At 41.7% G+C, this 20,138-nt stretch overlaps 1 protein-coding gene across 2 annotated transcripts in view; it reads left to right on the top strand.

Annotated features, from left to right (window-relative positions):
• The window catches only part of LOC129825105 (exostosin-1-like), a 247,810-nt gene that overhangs the window by 127,129 nt on the left and 100,543 nt on the right, over positions 1 to 20,138 (top strand). The gene's annotated exons all lie outside the window — the stretch shown is intronic.

Here is a 20,138-nt window from a genome sequence, read left to right as displayed (position 1 = left end):
CATTAAGGAGAGGTATATCTATAATTCCATGTGTATATTATCATATCATATATCATATTATCATATCATATATCATATTATCATATCGTATTATCATATCTACATTCATGATGAGTATTTCTGTTGAAACGATGTGGCTATGCAAAATCACTTGATGTTTTTGCAACTAGTGAATCTAACGCGCCAATGTAAACTCTGATGTTTATATATAAATATGAACTTTATCAAACAAAACATGCATATATTGTGTAACATGACGTCCTATGAGTGTCATCTGATGAAGATAATCAAAGGTTAGTGATTCATTTTATCTCTATTTCTGGTTTTTGTGAAAGCTATCTTTCGCTGGAAAAATGGCTGTGCTTATTGTGGTTTGGTGGTGACCTAACAATCGTTTGTAGTGCTTTCGCTGAAAAGCCTATTTGAAATTGGACACTTTGGTGGGATTAACAACAAGATGACCTTTAAAATGATATAAGACACATAAATGTCGGAGGAATTTTAATTATGAGATTTCTGTTTTTTTAATTTAGTGCCCTGCACTGTCACTGGCTGCTGTCATATCGATCCCGGTGACGGGATTGCAGCCATAAGAAGTTTTAAGCAAGTATTTTTAAGAAAACTCAAAATTTCACATGATTGGACCAAAAACTAGGCCTCTAATTGGCAAAACCAAACCAGGTTACTTTAGTTCAAATAAACATAAAACGTCAAAATAAGTAAATGGATGGCACATTACAGAATTCAACCAACAGTGACTCTCAAATGATTGACATGTTGCGTCTTTTGACGTTTGCACATGAAAGTTAACAAGTGTTTGATTGATGCAATGCAAAATAACATAGGCTCAACAGCAAAGGCTGTAGTACAACGTAGTGTTTCTAATACATGGTTTTAACAGGGTATTACAAGTATATATAATATATACTGTAATAGTTAAACATGGGATGGTATACCAGTAAAATGTTACTTCATATTCTAACACAGCATGTTTCTGGCTCCTGTCCCTTATGGTTGACTGCTTTCTCCAGCGCTCCCTCGATCCCCTGCCCTCTCACCCATTTGGATCTTTCATTTAGCAATCTGTTAGCCCTGGGCTGCTAATGAATGCTGTGGCCAGACCCACCTGTCCGTCTGAACTGACATGTCCACCGTAACGATGGCCCCCGCTGAGTGGAGATACATGTCCTGGCTTACAGCACTTACAGCCAGATTGATTGTGTTTTTAGCCTAGTCTAAGCCTCTCTGTTCACTAATATAGCCTGGTCTCTGGAAAATTAACAGGCTGCTCTATTGAGAAGGAAGGACAAAAATTGTCGTCACAACTCAGCGATCCATCGGTACAAGTCACATTTATGAAGCCCATCGGTCTTGATAGCAGCGCAAGGCCGGGATAGTGACCTGGCATGGCTTCAATGTTTTGTTTTTATCAGAGCGGCTCTGCCCTTCGAGACATCGTCTGAAGATTCCTGCAGAGGTACAGTAATTGCTTCTGGGATGGTTTTCGCCGTCAGCCATCTTCAGGGGGGATTTGTGTGACATCCAGGTTATTGATCAGTAAATTTAACACTGCCTATTTGACCAGGAGCCCCACACGGGAGTCAGCAGCACAGGGCACCATTCTCACCCAGCTGGAATGGCAACCCGTGTCCAGAGTAATGATTTGATGCTGCCTCCCATCAGCCAGCATCCTTCTCCCATCTTCCTATACATACGTTCCTCTCTCTCTCTCTCTCGCTCTCTCTTTCTCCCCCTCTCACTCCCTCGCTCTCTCTCGCTTTCAACATGCAGGTTTTTGAGATATACAAGGAAACTCTAAACAAAGGGGAATATACAGTAGTATAGAGAAATTCATACATTACATCTGCAATATGTAACTTTTTGAATGACCCGACGACCAAATTCACATTGACATACATATCTATAACATATTTATTTCTTATTGAAAGGGAGTATATAAAAAACGGTAGATATGCTCTATGTGCGCTATATCTATGATTCCCGTTCTTAAGTTACATTTTTGCTTCTTTTACTTCTGCTTTTGTACACCAACTTCAAACAACTGGAAATGCAATAGTTTTGGTTATAGAAAATATTTTTCACAGCAGTATAGATGGTACAATGATTCTCTACACTATACTTGCTTGTTTTGTCACATATACGGAAATTAGGCAAACTATTAATTTTAGGGATTTCTACATAGTGCATCTTTAAGGCCATGATACATTTTACATTTATTTCCCAATTAATAGAAATATGTTTTGTATGTTTAAATGTCAGAGATCTGGGCCAGTTTGTACATTCTGCAATGGAATTACTCCCCCGGACACCTTACAAACTCTGCAATAACCAAATTGAATAAAACCAAACAGGAAAAGCAAACGTTCACAAAATTCACTATAGGTTCTGCTCTCTGGGTTTCAGACATATGTTTGTAGGAAGAGCTCTAGCAATTCTTTAAGGAAGTGAAGTCACACAGAGGGAGTCAATTAAAAATGAATTTGCTCCCTCCGTCTGTGTCTACAGCCATTTGTCACAGCTGCCACAGAGTTCAAACACCTGGGCTGCAGAACACTCAAATCACCCAACTTCTTTCTTTCCTGCCTCTTCAGCTACATTTCCTAACTTTTTTTGATTGGCTATAGACCATAGGTATATTTCACTGTTGGTATTAGCATACTATATGTATTATCCACCTCCTAGGAAGAGCAGGTGATCATGACATCCCCCTGGAAGTGTAGTGTTGTAAGTGAAATGTCCAACACTGAGGGCCACGGTCACAGCTTTCACTTTCTAATCTCATGAAAAATAGAGGACCAGGACTAGACCGAGGAACAAGGAACAATGTCTAGCTGAGTGGGAAAGGGCACCAGATTTAGCAAACAAACAATCATAATAACACAAAGATTCATATTGATGTACTTGGTATTGGAATAGTATCAAAATATTGGAATTTTTATTGGAATTTTGATGGCCCGCTCCCAGTGACGAGGTAAAGGACTAAAAACAGTTCCTCTCATCTTAAAAGGTGGGTAAGGGGATGGTGATCCCCGGTCCTGTTTCTATAACATATCGACAGGGATCCTGTTTCACACCCCGCCCATGTTTAACCTTGGAGGAGCTCTCTGGGGCTGGCGGTGTGGGATGGAGCCCAGGGGCTAGCAGAGCAGAGCTGTTGTTTGATCTAATGTCATGCCTTCTCCATTATTCAACAGACATCGCCTGGGGAAGATTTGTATACGGCCATTAATAGCCCTGAGTAAACAACTGGTACAAATGACACTGGCGACCTGTCTCCCTTCCACGAACCTTAGCTCAATTTTAGATTTCAATATGTTTAAGATACACACCGTCTGGCAAACCACGTCTGTCTGTTTGTTTTAGTTAGATGAGGTGGTATCTGACAAGTATAGAGCTGTGTTGGTGTGTGGGGGTTTCTGCTATCTTGCCCTTAAGCCAGTCCAATTTATTCAGAGACCCAAAATCCCTCTCATGTTTACTTGATTACCAACAACGACGAGACGGCCTTCAGGGAGGAGGTGAGGGCCCTCGGAGTGTGGTGTCAGGAAAATAACCTCACACTCAACGTCAACAAAACAAAGGAGATGATCGTGGACTTCAGGAAACAGCAGAGGGAGCACCCCCCTATCCACATCGACGGGACAGTAGTGGAGAGGGTAGTACGTATTAAGTTCCTCGGCGTACACATCACGGACAAACTGAATTGGTCCACCCACACAGACAGTGTTGTGTAGAAGGCGCAGCAGCGCCTCTTCAACCTCAGGAGGCTGAAGAAATTCGGCTTGTCACCAAAAGCACTCACAAACTTCTACAGATGCACAATCGAGAGCATCCTGTCGGGCTGTATCACCGCCTGGTACGGCAACTGCTCCGCCCACAACCGTAAGGCTCTCCAGAGGAGAGCAGGTGATCATTCACATCATTCACTAATTAGACACCTTTTGAGTTTACACATCACTTACAGTCTTATTGACTTTGGTGAGGCACAGTGAAACATGCCACAATGTACTAGAGCTCTGTGTGGAATGTACAGAAAGCTGACGGGTCCACAGGAAACAGGCAAGACAGTCTGGAGCACAAGCCTCATTCCTCAAGCACATCACAATAGGCAATCAACTCATGATGTCTCATAGAAGTTCTGAAACTTTGTGTGGTGATTTAGTGTCCTTGTATTTTCAATGAATTTTGCATGGCTGGTCCGTTCTGTGATGCCACACTTACTTAGATTGTGCCATGCATAGTGTAGTATGAGATATCTACTGGCACTTATCAAAGGAGACTTCTCTCTTGTGTTCTCTGTCTCTTGTAATAGAACAGTACACAGACCACCCATTTCTATTTCAAATTAGAATGAACTAATGATTCCTGTTATTTGACAGGAATGTTCTGGGCTTTACATGTTTCAAATGTTGATGATGCTTTACTTTTGCTTCATAGAGCTTTATGGGAGATGTAACTGCAAATATTTGTTACGCTGCCTGACAATAAAGGGAAATACATTTTCTAAATCCCTGGAGGAATGAATGCAGTGATTTATAGAGAACGTCAGGAGTTTGAGGCAGACAAAGTCACATCCTAGCAGGGGGGTTGAGATGGCACCCCATACCCGCCCCGCTCCCCTCCCACAGCCCGCCCCACCAGCTCCGAGCAGAGAGAGTGCTGGGTAATTGAGTTATGAATGGTAATGAGATAATGATCAGTTTTGAGGGATAATTTGTCTTCTCTGACTTAATGCAATCAAATATGCTGTATGGAGCCGATGCTGGGGGCTGTTCCAGGGTAAAGAGCCTTTTATTATTAACTGTAAATACCACTTAATGTTCTGCAGATAAAACACGCACCGGATGCAGAACATCCACAAGTGCCATCATTGAATTATTCAGAGTTATAAGTAAATAGAGGGTGGGGATGTGTAGAGGATGTAGTGGAGACAGACTGATAACCAAAGCTAATAAGTTTAATATATACAGTGCCAGTCAAAAGTTTGGACACACCTACTCATTCAAGGGTTTTTCTTTATTATTTTCTATTTTGTAGAATAATAGTGAAGACATCAAAACTATGAAATAGCACATATGGAATCATGTAGTAACCAAAAAGTGTTAAACAAATCCAAATATATTTGAGATTCTTAAAAGTAGCCACCCTTTGCCTCGATGACAGCTTTGCACACTCTTGGCATTCTCTCAACCATCTTCACCTGGAATGCTTCACCTGGAGTTCCCATATATGTGACCCATTTCAGGAAACTAGGCGTATGTCGCAGGTCACTACTTCACAGGAGAGTTGTTTGAAATGCCTACTCGGAACATGTGAAATTTCAGGTGTCTTAATAAAAAACTTGTATGCCATCTGTAAATACGAATAAAAGGTTAAATTACGAGCCTAGTTGGTTAAGCCACATAAAAAGACAGCAACCTTGGCTGAGATAATGAGTGGGCTGGACATGCCGGGAAATGAGTTTGGATTGGTCTGCCATATATCACGCTTCTATTTGAGCTGGTCAGTTTGTGTAGGTAATCCTGTCTAACTCAGTTTTTTTTGTATGTATTGCATTGTAAAACTTAACGTCAACTCAACTATTCAAGTATCCATTTCAATAGAACGTCTGCAACAACTATTGAGAGCACTCTCCTCTGAGTGTGCCAGAGTGCAGAATAACTGATGAATTTACGAACGCTCTACACCAGATGAATATGGCCGGTGTCAGCAAAAAAGTGTAATTCAATTGTTGCTAGGGGCACAGTTAGTCACCAACACTCTGAATAACATGAAAACAGCCTAACCAGCTCTGCTAGGGCGAGTAAAATGGGTGGGGGTTAAAGCTTAAAATGATTCTTATGGCATTGCACACGGTCAGTGTGAACCAGAGTGACTTGACACAACAACTGGCCAAGCAAGCTGTACAAACAAAACGGAAACGACACAAGACGTCTTATTTAATGAAAGGGTTTGCAGTCTGCCATGAAGCATTCGTCCATGTATAGTTAACTAAGGCACTTTTGTACATTGCGCTGTAACATACAATTTACCTTATTTTAGCGCCCAGAAAACATAATACTTCCAGGTTGCGCATATTCGTACAGAATGGGGTTAGTTAACAGTATAAGGGTAAGAGTCTAGGTACAGTTTCAGATATTATAAGTTTTTTAAAAAAGTAAACGTTTTCATTGCAAGTTCAAGCGTACTGTTAGCTAGCTAGCTAGCTGACGTTAGATTGCTGGCTTGCTAGCTAACATTACGTTTATGATCTGTGTGTAGTAATGTTAGCTCAGAATGCCATTTCGCATTGCTAGTTATAGCCTAATGTTAGCTAGTTACCTATTTGGTTAACTTTAGCTAGCTGGCCCAAGCAAGCACAGGTTACACCTGAAGCATGAGGACTTGCAGCGAGGGGTGAACTTCATCAACAACTACGCAGAGGATATTACCAGGACGCCATCCAGGACACAAACACTTTTGTGGAAAGCTGCCATCCCATGTGACAAAAGCAGCAGTGTGGCGCGTCCACAAGAATGGATGACAACACTTGGTATGTAAAGAATAAACAACACGTTTTGATTATTTAGTTGACCTCCAACACGATTGGCACTACTTTTATTGATCTCACATTATTTCTGTTTTTTCCAGAGGTACGTGTAGTCAGGCTGTGTCTCATCATTTTAATTTCCAGTTTCCAAGATGATGTTTCTGTATGCAGTGCTGCTGCTCTGCACATTTGTAGGTAAGTGAAACTTACCTGATAAGGATGCATAAAACAAAGATATTACGTTTTACGTGACATTTTCTTTTCATTAACTTATCTTAATGTTCTTTTGTTGTTTGCAGGTGCACTATCCTTCTGACCCTATGCAACCAGGTTCCATCTACTTTTTAACTCCTCGCAAGTGTGGCTTGTTTGGTGTCTGCTGTAAAGGAATACCACAACAAGTCAACTACTTGATGGATGACGGCATGTCATCCAGCAAAGGCAGCAGTGCCGTCAACTACATGCACCATTTCTTCACCAACTACGGAGTTGTGTGGACCTGAATTGTGATAACTGCAGTGGCCAAAACAAGAACAAGTTTGTGCTCTGGTATTGTGCCTGGCGGACCACGCACAAGCTCCACCACAATCTGGACCCTCACTTCCTGATCACAGACCACACCAAGTTTGCCCCCAACTGGTGCTTTGGCCTCATCAAGCAGCGCTTCAGAAAGACCAGAGTGAACACTTTGTCTGAGATTGCTGGTGTTGTGAAGAACAGCACTGTGACGGGTCAAAATCCCAAAGCTGGTTGGACTGGAGGATGGTACGCTGCTGGTGGAAAGCTATGGCTGGCAACAACACCTGACTCCGTACTTCAGGCCGCTGCCACATTTCAAGCAATACCAACACTTCAGGTGAATATCATTTGCATTGTATGAGGTTATTATTCTTATCTAAACTTGGGAGGTGAATTGATCTTGTGCAAGGTTATAATTTCTTAAGTTGTTTTGTTATTTCCTGTTTTACAGCTTCAATGCTCAGGAGCCTGGTGTTGTTGTCGCCAAGGAGCGTTCAGACTCAGTCAGGACCAGGTTTCACTGTTTAGCACATGACCTCACATGTGAATCCTTAAAGAGATGGGTGGGGCTAATGCTTAAGAGGGTGTGAACAATGCTGAATGGGTGTAGACAAAGGAGAGCTCTCCAGTAGGTACCAAAAATTTCATAGGGCATTTTCTCAAAAGTGAGTTAACAAGTTTATCGACTTTCAAAGCAGAATTACTTTCCCAATGTTCCTGAAGTGCAGTGTATTATATACCGTTTTGTAGCTCTGAGTCTCTAATTTTATCCAATGTAAAAAAAAAAAAAACACTTTCAAATTTTGCTACATAAGACTGATTTGAACCGGTCGGTCACATATGCTGAGCACTTGTTGGCTGCATTTCCTTCACTCTGCGGTCCAACTCATCCCAAACAATCTCAATTGGGTTGAGGTCGGGTGATTTGTGGAGGCCAGGTCATCTGATGCAGCACTCATTCACTCCTTCTTGGTCAAATAGCTCTTACACAGCCTGGAGGTGTGTTTTGGGTCATTGTTTTGTTGAAAAACAAATGATAGAACCCCTAAGCACAAACCAGATGGGTTGGCGTATCGCTTCAGAATGCTGTGGTAGCCATGCTGGTTTAGTGTGCCTTGAATTCTAAATAAATCACTGATCGTGTCGACATCAAAGCAACCCCACACCATCACACCTCCTCCTCCTTGCTTCACGGTGGAAACCGTTCACCTACTCTGCGTCTCACAAAGACACGGCGGTTGGAACCAAAAATCTCCAATTTGGACTCCCGACCAAAGGACAGATTTCCACCGGTTTAATGTCCAATGCTCGTGTTTCTTGGCCCAAGCAAGTCTCTTCTTATTATTGGTGTCCTTTAGTAGTGGTTTCTTTGGAGCAATTTGACCATGAAGGCCTGATTCACTTACTGTAGTCTCCTTTGAACAGTTGATGTTGAGATGTGTCTCTTACTTGAACTCTGAAGCATTTATTTGGCCTGCAATTTCTGAGGTGTAGTTAACTCTAATGAACTTATCCTCTGCCGCAGAGGTAACTCTGGGTCATCCTTTCCTGTGGCGGTCCTCATGAGAGCAAGTTTCATCATAGTGCTTGATGGTTTTTGCGACTGCACTTGAAGAAACTGTCATTTCTTTTTATTATTTGAGCTGTTCTTGCCATAATATGGGCTTGATCTTTTACCAAATAGGGCTATCTTCTGTTTACCACCCCTACTTTGTCACAACACAACTGATTGGCTCAAACGCATTAAGTAGGAAAGAAATATCACAAATTACTTTAAACAAGGCACACCTGTTGATTAAAATGCATTCCAGGTGACTACTTCATGAAGCTGGTTGAGAGAATGCCAAGAGTGTGCAAAGCTGTTATTATTCTACAATGTAGAAAATATTACAAATAATGAAAAGCCCTTGAATGAGTAGCTGTGTCCAAACTTTTGACTGGTACTGTGTGTACTGTGCATTTGGAAAGTATTCAGACCCCTTGATTTTTTTCCACTTTTTGTTACTTTACAGCCTTATTCTAAAATGGATTAAATTGTTTTTTCCACTCATCAATCTGCACACAATACCCCATAATGACAAAGCAAAAAATATTTTTTTGCGAATGTAATAAACATACAAACCTGAAATATCACATTTACATAAGTATTCAGACCCTTTACTCAGTACTTTGTTGAAGCACCTTTGGCAGCGATTACAGCCTTGAGACTTCTTGGGTATGATGCTACAAGCTTGGCACACCTGTATTTGGGGAGTTTCGCCCATTCTTCTCTCCAGATCCTCTCATGCTCTGCCAGGTTAGATGGGGAGAGTCTCTGCACAGCTATTTTCAGGTCTCTCCAGAGATTTTCAATTGGGTTCAACTCTGGGCTCTGGCTTGTCCTGAAGCCACTCCTCTGTTGTCTTGGCTGTGTGCTTAGGGTCGTTGTCCTTTTGGAAGGTGAACCTTCGCCCCAGTCTGAGATCCTGAGCGCTCTGGAGCAGGTTTTCATCAAGGATCTCGCTGTACTTTTCTCTGTTCATCTTTGCATTGATCCTGACAAGTCTCCCAGTCCCTGCCGCTGAAAATCATCCCCACAGCATGATGCTGCCACCACCATGCTTCACCGTAGGGATGATGCCAGGTTTCCTCCAGACGTGATGCTTGGCATTCAGGCTATAGAGTTTCGACAGACCAGAAAATCTTGTTTCTCATGGTCTGAGAGTCCTTTAGGTGCCTTTTGGCAAACCAAGCACGCTGTCATGTGCCTTTTACTGAGCATTGGCTACCGTCTGGCCTTTCTACCATAAAGGCCTGATTGGTGGAGTGCTGCAAAGATGTTTGTACTTCTGGAAGGTTCTCCCATCTCCACAGAGGAACTCTGGAGCTCTGTCAGAATGACCATCAGTTTCTTGGTCACCTCCCAGACCAAGGCCCTTCTTTCCCGATTTGTTCAGTTTGGCCGGGCGGCCATTTTTAGGAAGAGTCTTGGTGGTTCCAAACTTCTTCCACTTAAGAATGATGGAGGCCACGGTGTTCTTGGGGACCTCCAATGTTGCAGACATGTTTTTGGTACCCTTCCACAGATCTGTGCCTCCACACAATCATGTCTCGGAGCTCTACGGACAATTTCTTCAACCTCATGGCTTGGTTTTTGCTCTGACATGCACTGTCAACTGTGGGACCTTATATAGGCAGGTGCGTGCCTTCCCAAATCATGTCCAATCAATTGAATTTACTACAGGTGGACTCTAAGTTGTAGAAACATCTCAAGGATGATCAATCGAACAGGATGCATCGGACCTCAATTTCGACTCTCATAGCAAAGGGTCTGAATACTTATGTAAATAAGGTATTTGTTATTAATTTTCAATACATTATATATATATATATATATATATGCAAAAACAGGTTTATCAGAATTGTCCAGGTGTCCATTATCTTTACTACAATGGCTAGAAGAAGAGATCTCAGTATCTTTGAAAGGGGTCTCAAAGGAGCATAGGGAGTTTTAAATGGTGTGTGTGTGTGTGTGCGTGCATTTGTGCTTGTCTCAGTCACCAGATCTCAACCCAATTAAACACTTATGGGTAGTTGGTGTTTACTTGGCAGTTAACTGCATGTTGTTTTGTTCTGGAAGCCTAACTTTACTCAAAGTCAAAGGTGCTATTGCTAAATCTTATAGGTCCTTGCTGACTTGCAGTAGAATGTCTTCAGTACAAGACTGTTTATTCAGTTATTTCGTTAGGCTACTATTTCTTCATAAGTTCCAGCAATCAAAGTCATACACTTTCATACTGAGAGATGCATGGTGTATGTATGAGTGTCTCGTTTTGTGAAGAGGTAGGCTAGTCATCTAGACACAATGATGTAGGCCTGCATCAGAATTTCCCATAAAGCTTTTTGCTTGTGGCACCTCTCATGTCATTTCAGTATGCCCTGTTTTCTCCAAAGTGAGAAAATGACAGGGAACAGAAGAATTTAATTAACATTTCGATGCTTATCGGTATATAAACTAGTTTTCAAATCCTTGAGGAAGAGTGTGCGTGTGAGTGCTATTACTTCACCTAATGAGGGGTTTGATATTTCCCATGCTGCTTTGAGCCTGCTTCTCTGAGTCTGGCTCTCTTCCAACTCCATAATGCCAAGACAAAGTTTTCATCTCAGCCTCTGGCATCTGCCTCTCTCTCCTCTCCTCCAGTCTCCTGCTCTCTTCCGTAACAGCTCGGACTGAAGGACAAGCAAGAGAAAGTGGGAGGGAGTATGTGGAGAATGCCAGATGTTAGTGGGAGAGGAAACAAAACAAAGAATTTAGGCTTGGATGGAAAGTGATGCGCAAAATGGTGGAATAACTCTCCTAGGAGATTTCATGATTCATTACCTAAAACGCCCAAGACGACAGGGGCATCAAGCATGTCTCATCCATGCGTTTAATTACTCTCAGGGGTTGGGGAAGTAACCATCACGTCCACAGAATCACAGCTGAACACTTTTCATGTAGACGTTCCCCTAATAGTGTTTTGTAGATAAAATACATGTAAATATACACAGTAGGGGTCTGTGTTTGTATGACTCGGGATTGAAAGGCTTGACCCCTACTAAATATAATGGGAATCAGTCAGGCGACCCTGGTCCTGGACTGACCTAGGTTCTTCAGTTTTTTTATGACAATTTTTCACCTTTTAAAGTCCAGATAGCAGATAATGGACAACAGATGTTTTTGTTGTTGTTGGTGCTGTATATGAACTGTTAGTTTACAATTGTACAATTTATGCTCCCTGCATATAATAACCACGAAGACTGCCGGAAAGCACCAAACACGCTGGAAAAACCTGTAGCCTACTGTACATGGTAAGCTGGTGTACACGAAATGCCACCTCACTTTTTAATCTGAAAACAGATGTTCTTTCAAAATATATTTGCAACATATTGACACAAATACAATCTTTTTATAGAATAAAAATCGAATTTCAGTGATTGCATGTGGAAAAACTTATTTGAGTGAACATTAGCAAGCCAGCAGCAGATGAAACAGAAAGTGAATTCTCTCCTTCCTCTCTCCACGGTTTTAGCTTGCGGCTATCACTGTCTAACTTGCTAGGTTTATAATATTTACCATCCCATACCAGTGACAACTTAGCTATGTTATTGACATATGGCAGCACACAAACAAAATCTAACTTGTTTTTTTCCCCAGCTATAAAGAAATAGCTACAATTTCATTCAAATGGAGGAAGAGGTTTATGACTTATACAGTTATACAGTTGGAAGTTTACATCCACTTAGGTTGGAGTCATTAAAACTCGATTTTCAACCACTCCACAAATTTCTTGTTAAAAAAACTATGGTTTTGCCAAGTCGGTTAGGATATCTACTTTGTGCATGACACAATAAATTCTTCCAACAATTGTTTACAGACAGATTATTTCACTTATAATTCACTGTATCACAATTCCAGTGGGTCAAAAGTTTACATACACTAAGTTAACTGTGCCTTTAAACAGCTTGGAAAAGCTAATTGACATAATTTGAGTTAGTTGGAGGTGTACCTGTGGATGTATTTCAAGGCCTACCTTCAAACTCAGTGCCTCTTTGCTTGACATCATGGGAAAATCAAAAGAAATCATCCAAGACCTCAGAAAAAAAAGTGTAGACCTCCACAAGTCTGGTTCATCCTTGTGAGCAATTTCCAAACGCCTAACGATACCACGTTCATCTGTACAAACAATAGTAGGCAAGTAGAAACACCATGGGACCACGCAGCCGTCATACCGCTAGGAAGGAGACGCGTTCTGTCTCCTAGAGATGAACATACTTTGGTGCAAAAAGTGCAAATCAATCCCAGAACAACAGCAAAGGACCTTGTGAAGATGCTGGATGAAACGGGTACTAAAGTATCTATATACAAAGTAAAACTAGTCCAATATCAACATAACCTGAAAGGCCGCTCAGCAAGGAAGAAGCCACTGCTCCAAACCGCCACTAAAAAGCCAGACTACGGTTTGCAACTGCACATGGGGACAAAGATCGTACTTTTTGGAGAAATGTCCTCTGGTCTGAGGACAAAATAGAACTGTTTAGCCATAATGACCATCGTTATGTTTGGAGGAAAAAGGGGGCGCTTGCAAGCCGAAGAACACTATCCCAACTGCTAAGCACTGGGGGGCAGCATCATATTGTGGGGGTGCTTTGCTGCAGGAGGGACTGGTGCACTTCACAAAATAGATGGCATCATGAGAAGGAAAATTATGTGGATATATTGAAGCAACATCTCAATACATCAGTCAGGAAGTTAAAACTTGGTCGCAAAAGGGTCTTCCAAATGGACAATGACCCCAAGCATACTTCCAATGTTGTGGCAAAATGGCTTAAGTACAACAAAGTCAAGGTATTGGAGTGGCCATCACAAAGCCCTGACCTCAATCCTATAGAAAATATGTGGGCAGAACTGAAAAAGCGTGTGCGAGCAAGGAGGCCTACAAACCTGACTCAGTTACACCAGCTCTGTCAGGAGGAATGGGCCAAAATTCACCCAACGTATTGTGGGAAGCTTGTGGTAGGCTACCTGAAACGTTTGACCCAAGTTAAACAATTTAAAGGCAATGCTAACAAATACTAATTGAGTGTATGTAAACTTCTGACCCACTGGGAATGTGATGAAAGAAATAAAAGCTGAAATGAATCATTCTCTCTTCTATTATTCTGACATTTCACATTCTTAAAATAAAGTGGTGATCCTAACTGACATAAGACAGGGAATTTTTACTAGGATTAAATGTCAGGAATTGTGAAAAACTGAGTTGAAATGCATTTGGCTAAGGTGTATATAAACTTCCAATTTCAACTGTATATCTGCTGCCTCTTCAACAAGAAGTAAATGTGTTCACTTTGATCCTAAGATCCAAAAATAAATGTTCCTGTGGACCACAATTCACCCCTCCAAAGAAGGAATGGCTCCGGGGCTTTTCCGAAATGCCACCCGATCCGCGATCGAATCCATTGCCGACCTGTCGCGTTTCAGTTTAGACCGCACTGGGCAGACCATTTATGCTTTCTTGGAGTACTCTAAGTTAGTATTATATACATTTCTGGCATTGAGAAATAGTTGCTACACTACCTTTTTAACCTGGGTGAGCAGGTAAGCTGAATTTACCTTTGAGTTGATCAACACCAGTGATTGGCTAAATTGGTGAGGTGATGAGTTGAGTCAGGTGTTTTGCTTTTTTTCAAAACTCTGCTGGACCTACAGTATGTCCTCCACAACCAGGGGTTCCTACAGTAGCTCTGATGGACAGGGCTTTTGGATTAGTATGCGGTGTCTGTACCTCATAACAGCTAAAGTGTCCACCCATGCCAGCTCATGTCAGACGCAGTGAGCATATCGGTAATGCTGATTTACATGAAGGTCATAAATCCCTGAGGAGAGCGACTGTAAATCGTAGCCTCCCTCTCCTGTAGAGCCAGCGGTCAAAGTGCCTGTCACCCCCTTGCTTTAACCAGCCAACCTCGCATCAATTACTGATAATATTTACTCACACATCACCCAGCCAGAGAAGATCCTCTTACTCATGCCCTGTGACTGTAGCTAGAGAGAGAGGGGAGGGGGGAGACTCCTTCCACCTCCAACCAGCTGACGTCATGCAGAAGCCACCTGAGAACACTTTTAAGGGAAACACCGTGCCTCCATTTGTGTTTACACCGTTTTGTCCCGCTGCTCTGCTCTGCCTCCTGAATGTAGTAACACATTTCAAGATGATTGCTCTGAGGAAAGAAAGGCCTTAGGACAAATAGATCCTGTGAAATTATTCCCCCTTCGAAATGAAACAAATTCTGTATTTTTTGCAGTTAATGAGTTGGATATTTACTGTTGGTTTTAATGACTTTAGATCGTTTTTCCTTTTCGTCATAGCTGCTTTCATTGAGTTTTTCATGAGCAAAGTTAAAGTCATTGAAACATTGTTTATTTTCAAATGAGGTCTATTGATTAGCTTTAACGATTGCATACCCTAAATCGCGGCAGGATTTCTGCCTCAAATCTATATTCTCGATGTAATAGTAGGCGTAGTGATAAAATGTTTTTCTCTGCCGTCTCTCTCGAAGTGGCAATTGATGACCAGTTTAACCAGAAAAGGCATTCCATCATTAGGCCAATTACCAGTGACATTTACAGATCATTTGTTATCAACAGTTTACAGACCTTTAGTGTGTCCTTCAAGCTTCACTTGTCCAGCGAACTGCCCTGGAAAATTGGTTCATGATGTAATTACTGTGTCATTATTTGTGTTTTAAAGTTACTGGGGAAGAAGAGGGTTCTTTGATTATATGCCTCGATCCATTTGTCATGGGCTGGGGATTCCGGGTGATGAGTATTAGACTCCCAGTGAGGAGTCAGGCTCCTTTTTCAAAGGCGTCAACACAGCAGCATCAGAAGTGTATCGCCTGATCTCCAGACGTTGTGGGTGAAGGATTGATTTAACATCAAACCCCCTGTGGCTATACATCTCCTGCTCCTCTACCGATGGAGGCTGAGTGTGTTACAGGGAGATATGATGGAACAATGTGAGGAGAGATGCACACTACAGCTGAGTGTAATGTCTGTCTGTGGAAAACAGAGTGTGGTTAACTAACTCTTCACTGGAGCCAATAGTTCCATTTATTATCCCCTGTGCTCTCCATCTCTCCCACTGATCCTCTCGACAGCCAATCTGGGACCTGCCGTGTATCGACAGTCGACACATAATGTGGTCTTTCGACACACACATAATGAAAGCTAATATCATGTCAAGTACCTCATCACCGCAATCATTTCCAGTAAGCTATGGTTTTCTGTTTTTCTTAACCTTTCTATGTTTGTATTCATTTTTTCCCCTATTCATTTCTGGTATTCGTTTTTATTTCTGTGCAGCACTACTCTTTCCCCTGAATCCATAAATTATTAGATTTGAATTAATTAAATCTGGCCCCATGAAATAAGTCATTTTTCGGACATATTTGCTTTATCTCTCAAGGGGCATGCTCCGCTGGCTGCATTCTGTTTACCAAATGATTGTGGGACCAAAGGCCCCATGGCCCTCTCTTTCCCCCTCCCACCTCTGCCTCCCACTCCACATCGGATAGAAAATGTGACTTGACGTTCCAGCCACTGGCTTCCATTTCAGAGTTCCAGATGGCTCAGAGACGGAAGAAAATAAAAGTTTCTATTGGATTCCCATGTTGCTCTATGGTTAGACTTTAATTGAGTGGCACCAATGTGTTGTTTTAGGCATATTTAGTTATAAACACAGGACAGGAATAAATTGTGATTTTTGTCATCATAGGTATCATACATTATGCAAATAGTTAGTTGCGCACAACCCTGTCTTCAGCAGTCCTTTGTTTTGTGCTGGATTTTGTATTAAAAAAATAAAGCCACTTCTACTAAAATATTTTTATCAGAATATACTGTAGTGAAAATGTACTACTCACTTCAGGGATTTTTGCTAAAATAAAACAAGTTTACAAGTTTAGATTTGAATTAATTAAATCTGGCCCCATGAAATAAGTCATTTTTCGGACATATTTGCTTTATCTCTCAAGGGGCATGCTCCGCTGGCTGCATTCTACTACTTACTGTAGTGGACCATGCTTTGTTACAACAGGAAAATAGAAACCTATTAAATACTTTTTTTAAGGGTTGTGATTCGTAGTGATTCATTTAATGACTGTTTTCTGGTTGCTTTGTTGATGGAGAGAGGGAGCCTGTCAGGTAGGTAGGCATGGAAACAGATAATCAGTGGTTATGTCTGAGTAAATGCATCACTTTTTTTACAAACCACGCATCCTCATTGATTTCGAGAGCGAGTAGGTTCAACTTCCAGCCATGACTAGAATTTCCCCCTTCAGCTTGAAATCTAAAGGTCTCACAATAAAAAATGGATGACCAGAACGTTCCAAATCATGTTAATACACACCAGATTATAGACCTTTGGATATTGTACTTGATCTACTATGTGGTGTGATTTTAATATTCATGTGCTAGGATCGGCAGGTTGGGATAGCAGTGTTCTACTGTATGGCTCAATGCAAACCCACTGTTGTAATGCAGAATGTGTACTAGGGTTGGGTTGAGTCTCTCGTTTGTAAAGAAGCTATATGTCTGGGCCATACACATTATCATTAGTATGCCGAGTATTGTGTATGTGGACTCATTTTCTCTCTTGATCCTGTAGATGGTAATAGAGAATGTAGCATTTAGACTAAAGCCAAATGTCCATAGCCGATGGAAAATGTACGAGGTATTTAGGGCAATTCCATGCCTGAACCTTACAGAATGAAGGAGAGAGGTATTGGTTCCAATTGAAATGAATGGATGGCGATTTAACGTTTCATTAAGTGTCAATGTTCCATGTTTAATTGGTTATGGGTGCACTTCGCTGAGGATTTTTTTCAAACTCTCCAAAACCATATTCACTTTATGCATGTTGTGTTGTATAATACACAAGGTAGCCCCGAGTAACAACACAGGGTGTAGGGAAACAAATGTGTAAATTAGTAATGATCCAACTCTGATCATCTAACTCCTTTGTTTGCTTGCTCTTGTTGTCCAATTATATGGAAAAAATGCAGCCTACTGTCACAAGCCAAGCAAAGCGTCCACAGGGTGAGTCACCTTTTGCGACACTGCTCACCTCCACGATAACCACTCTGGAAACGATGCTGGAGTTGTTTCTGTCTCTTTCAGGAATAATTATACGTCTGCCACAAAACTCCCCAAATACGTCCTTTTAGGAACGACAACCCTCTTAGTATAGCAATGCAGGCCTTTAGATGTTGTACACATTAAATTGTGTTATTCCGCTCTTTATCCAGAATGTTGTATTCCACTTTGTTGGACTTGAGCAATACTTTTCCATGTTCAAGCTTTCTTGTTCCTCGTATCACTACCGTAGGAATGGGTCAATGAGTATTCAAACCCATTTGTTATGGCAAGTCTAAATAAGTTCAGGAGTAAAACTTGACTTAACAAGTTACACAGTAAGTTGCATGAACTATGTGTGCAATAATAGTGTTTAACATTCTTTTTTTTATGCCTACCTCATCTCTGTACCTGCAGTTATCTGTAAGGTCCCTAAGGTCGAGCAGTGAATTTCAGATACAGATCCAACCACAAAAACCAGCAAGGTTTTCCAATGCCTCGCAAATAAGGGCAGCTATTGGTAGATGGGTAAAAATAAAAACCATTATATGACTTTGAGCATGGTGAAGTTACACTTTGGATTGTGTATCAATCAGTCACTACAAAGGTACGTCCTTCCTTACTGGTGTGAATACTTTCTGAAGGTACTGTAAATTATGTGATTTGTGCCCACTCAATATATAAAGCACAATGTTTGATTGGACTAGCAATAGCATAGGATATTTAGCAAGTAAAGTTTGTACCAAAACAATCAGTCTATTTCTGTGGGAGAATATGGAGGGAAATGACCATGTGACGCATTTTCACATAATCCTGTTGCACTTGCGTTTTCCAAATGTCCTTCATAGACGAGCGGTCTGTTTTCCCACTACTCACATTAGACCTCTGTATTGGGTTGGGTATAAGAAAGGGCACACGGGTCAAGTTGAGGGTAACCCAATGAAATGTCTTGGTTTATAGTAGCTTCCATTTTTATGTTCCTATCTTAATAGCCTCTATGTTTACATAAGTACATTCCTCATCTTTATGATGGGACAATAGAATGCAGTTTCAGACAACAAATTGTCTGGCAAATGATGTTCCATTATTTGCATTGTTGCCGCTCTTTGGCATCATTTTGTCTGTCCCCCATGGGAGAAGGTGTCACACAATCCTAAATAACAGAGCCATATGCGTTCTCTTTCTCTTGGAAATGTACAAACACACTTCCATTGTAGCCTTCCCATCCCCATCCACATACAATGCTTTATTCAGTTGCCCCAGAACAGAAGAGGCTCGGGGGCCAATTCAGTATGTAAATATAGTAATCCCGTCCAGCTGCTGACACCCAGCTGTTGTCCATAGAGCCCATTGTTTGGCAGCAGAAGGGTGAGGGGCTAGCGGCTAGAAATCACTGCCTTTTTATTAAACATGTCTTCTGACAGCAAAAACAGCTTCATTACACTGAATACCAATCAGCATATCAGGGCTCCATGTGGCACCAGCACCTGATGTATTCATTGCAGATGGGAGTGGGAGTCCCTCTGCACACCCTACATCAGGATTAATGACAAATCCGTTTTCAGAGATGACAAAGGGAAGCAGCTGCCGTTGGAGCTTTTAGTCTGTTTTGGTCCACCTGCGGGCAAAGAAAGAGGTTTATATCACATTGTCACTTCAGTGTGTGGGTTGTCTTTCATTTGTCAGCCTTATTTCACTGGAGTAGGCTTTCTCCCGGCAAAAACAGTACTTGAGACGAAGTTCAGGGATTTTAACCTTAGTCTTTTTAGTGAATGTCTGCTTTTTCCAGCAGATGTGCTCATCAAATCTGACCCAGAAAAGACTCTCATGCTTCCTGTAGTTTGGTAGTTTGGTTGGGGGCCGCTGGATAGAACCCCCTGGAAACATAATAGGCAGGTTAAAGGTTTTTGTCAAATGGTCAGGACAGAAGGGTGTTGGTGCTGGTGAGGCCCAGGCAGGCAAACACAGGACTGTTCAGATAGGCCACTGCACGTTGTAATGATTTATTAGTGGATCTCTTGTCATTAGAGCCTGTCACTTTGAATGATGAAATCATTTCACCTCCAGCCCTCGCCATTGTGGGTTTTGGAGTGAGCGACTGCATCTTGGCTCTGTTTGTAGTGTGCCCGCCCGCCCGGTCCTCTCTGTGAATGTCAGCTGTTGAAAAGGAATTCCGTTCAGTGGAAATCAGGAGCTGTGGTGCTATTAAGTGTGGTGCTTGGCAGGTTGTTTCGAGTATGTGCTCTTGTTTCATTGTCAATACCACACCACTCCATGGGGAAGGAAGTTTATGGGGAACTTTCTCTATAAACGTTGATCGAGTACAACCGCTGACTGTTTGCTCATTGCTGTTGCTCTAAGATGGCAACTCAGAGCAAATGTGCATGTGCCAATTGAATCTCAACAAGGAAACTG

This window comes from Salvelinus fontinalis, chromosome 27, assembly GCF_029448725.1.
Source record: "Salvelinus fontinalis isolate EN_2023a chromosome 27, ASM2944872v1, whole genome shotgun sequence".
Lineage (NCBI taxonomy): Eukaryota > Metazoa > Chordata > Actinopteri > Salmoniformes > Salmonidae > Salvelinus > Salvelinus fontinalis.
The sequence above is the reverse complement of the archived record's forward strand: the minus strand, read 5'-3'. Positions and strand labels throughout refer to the sequence as shown.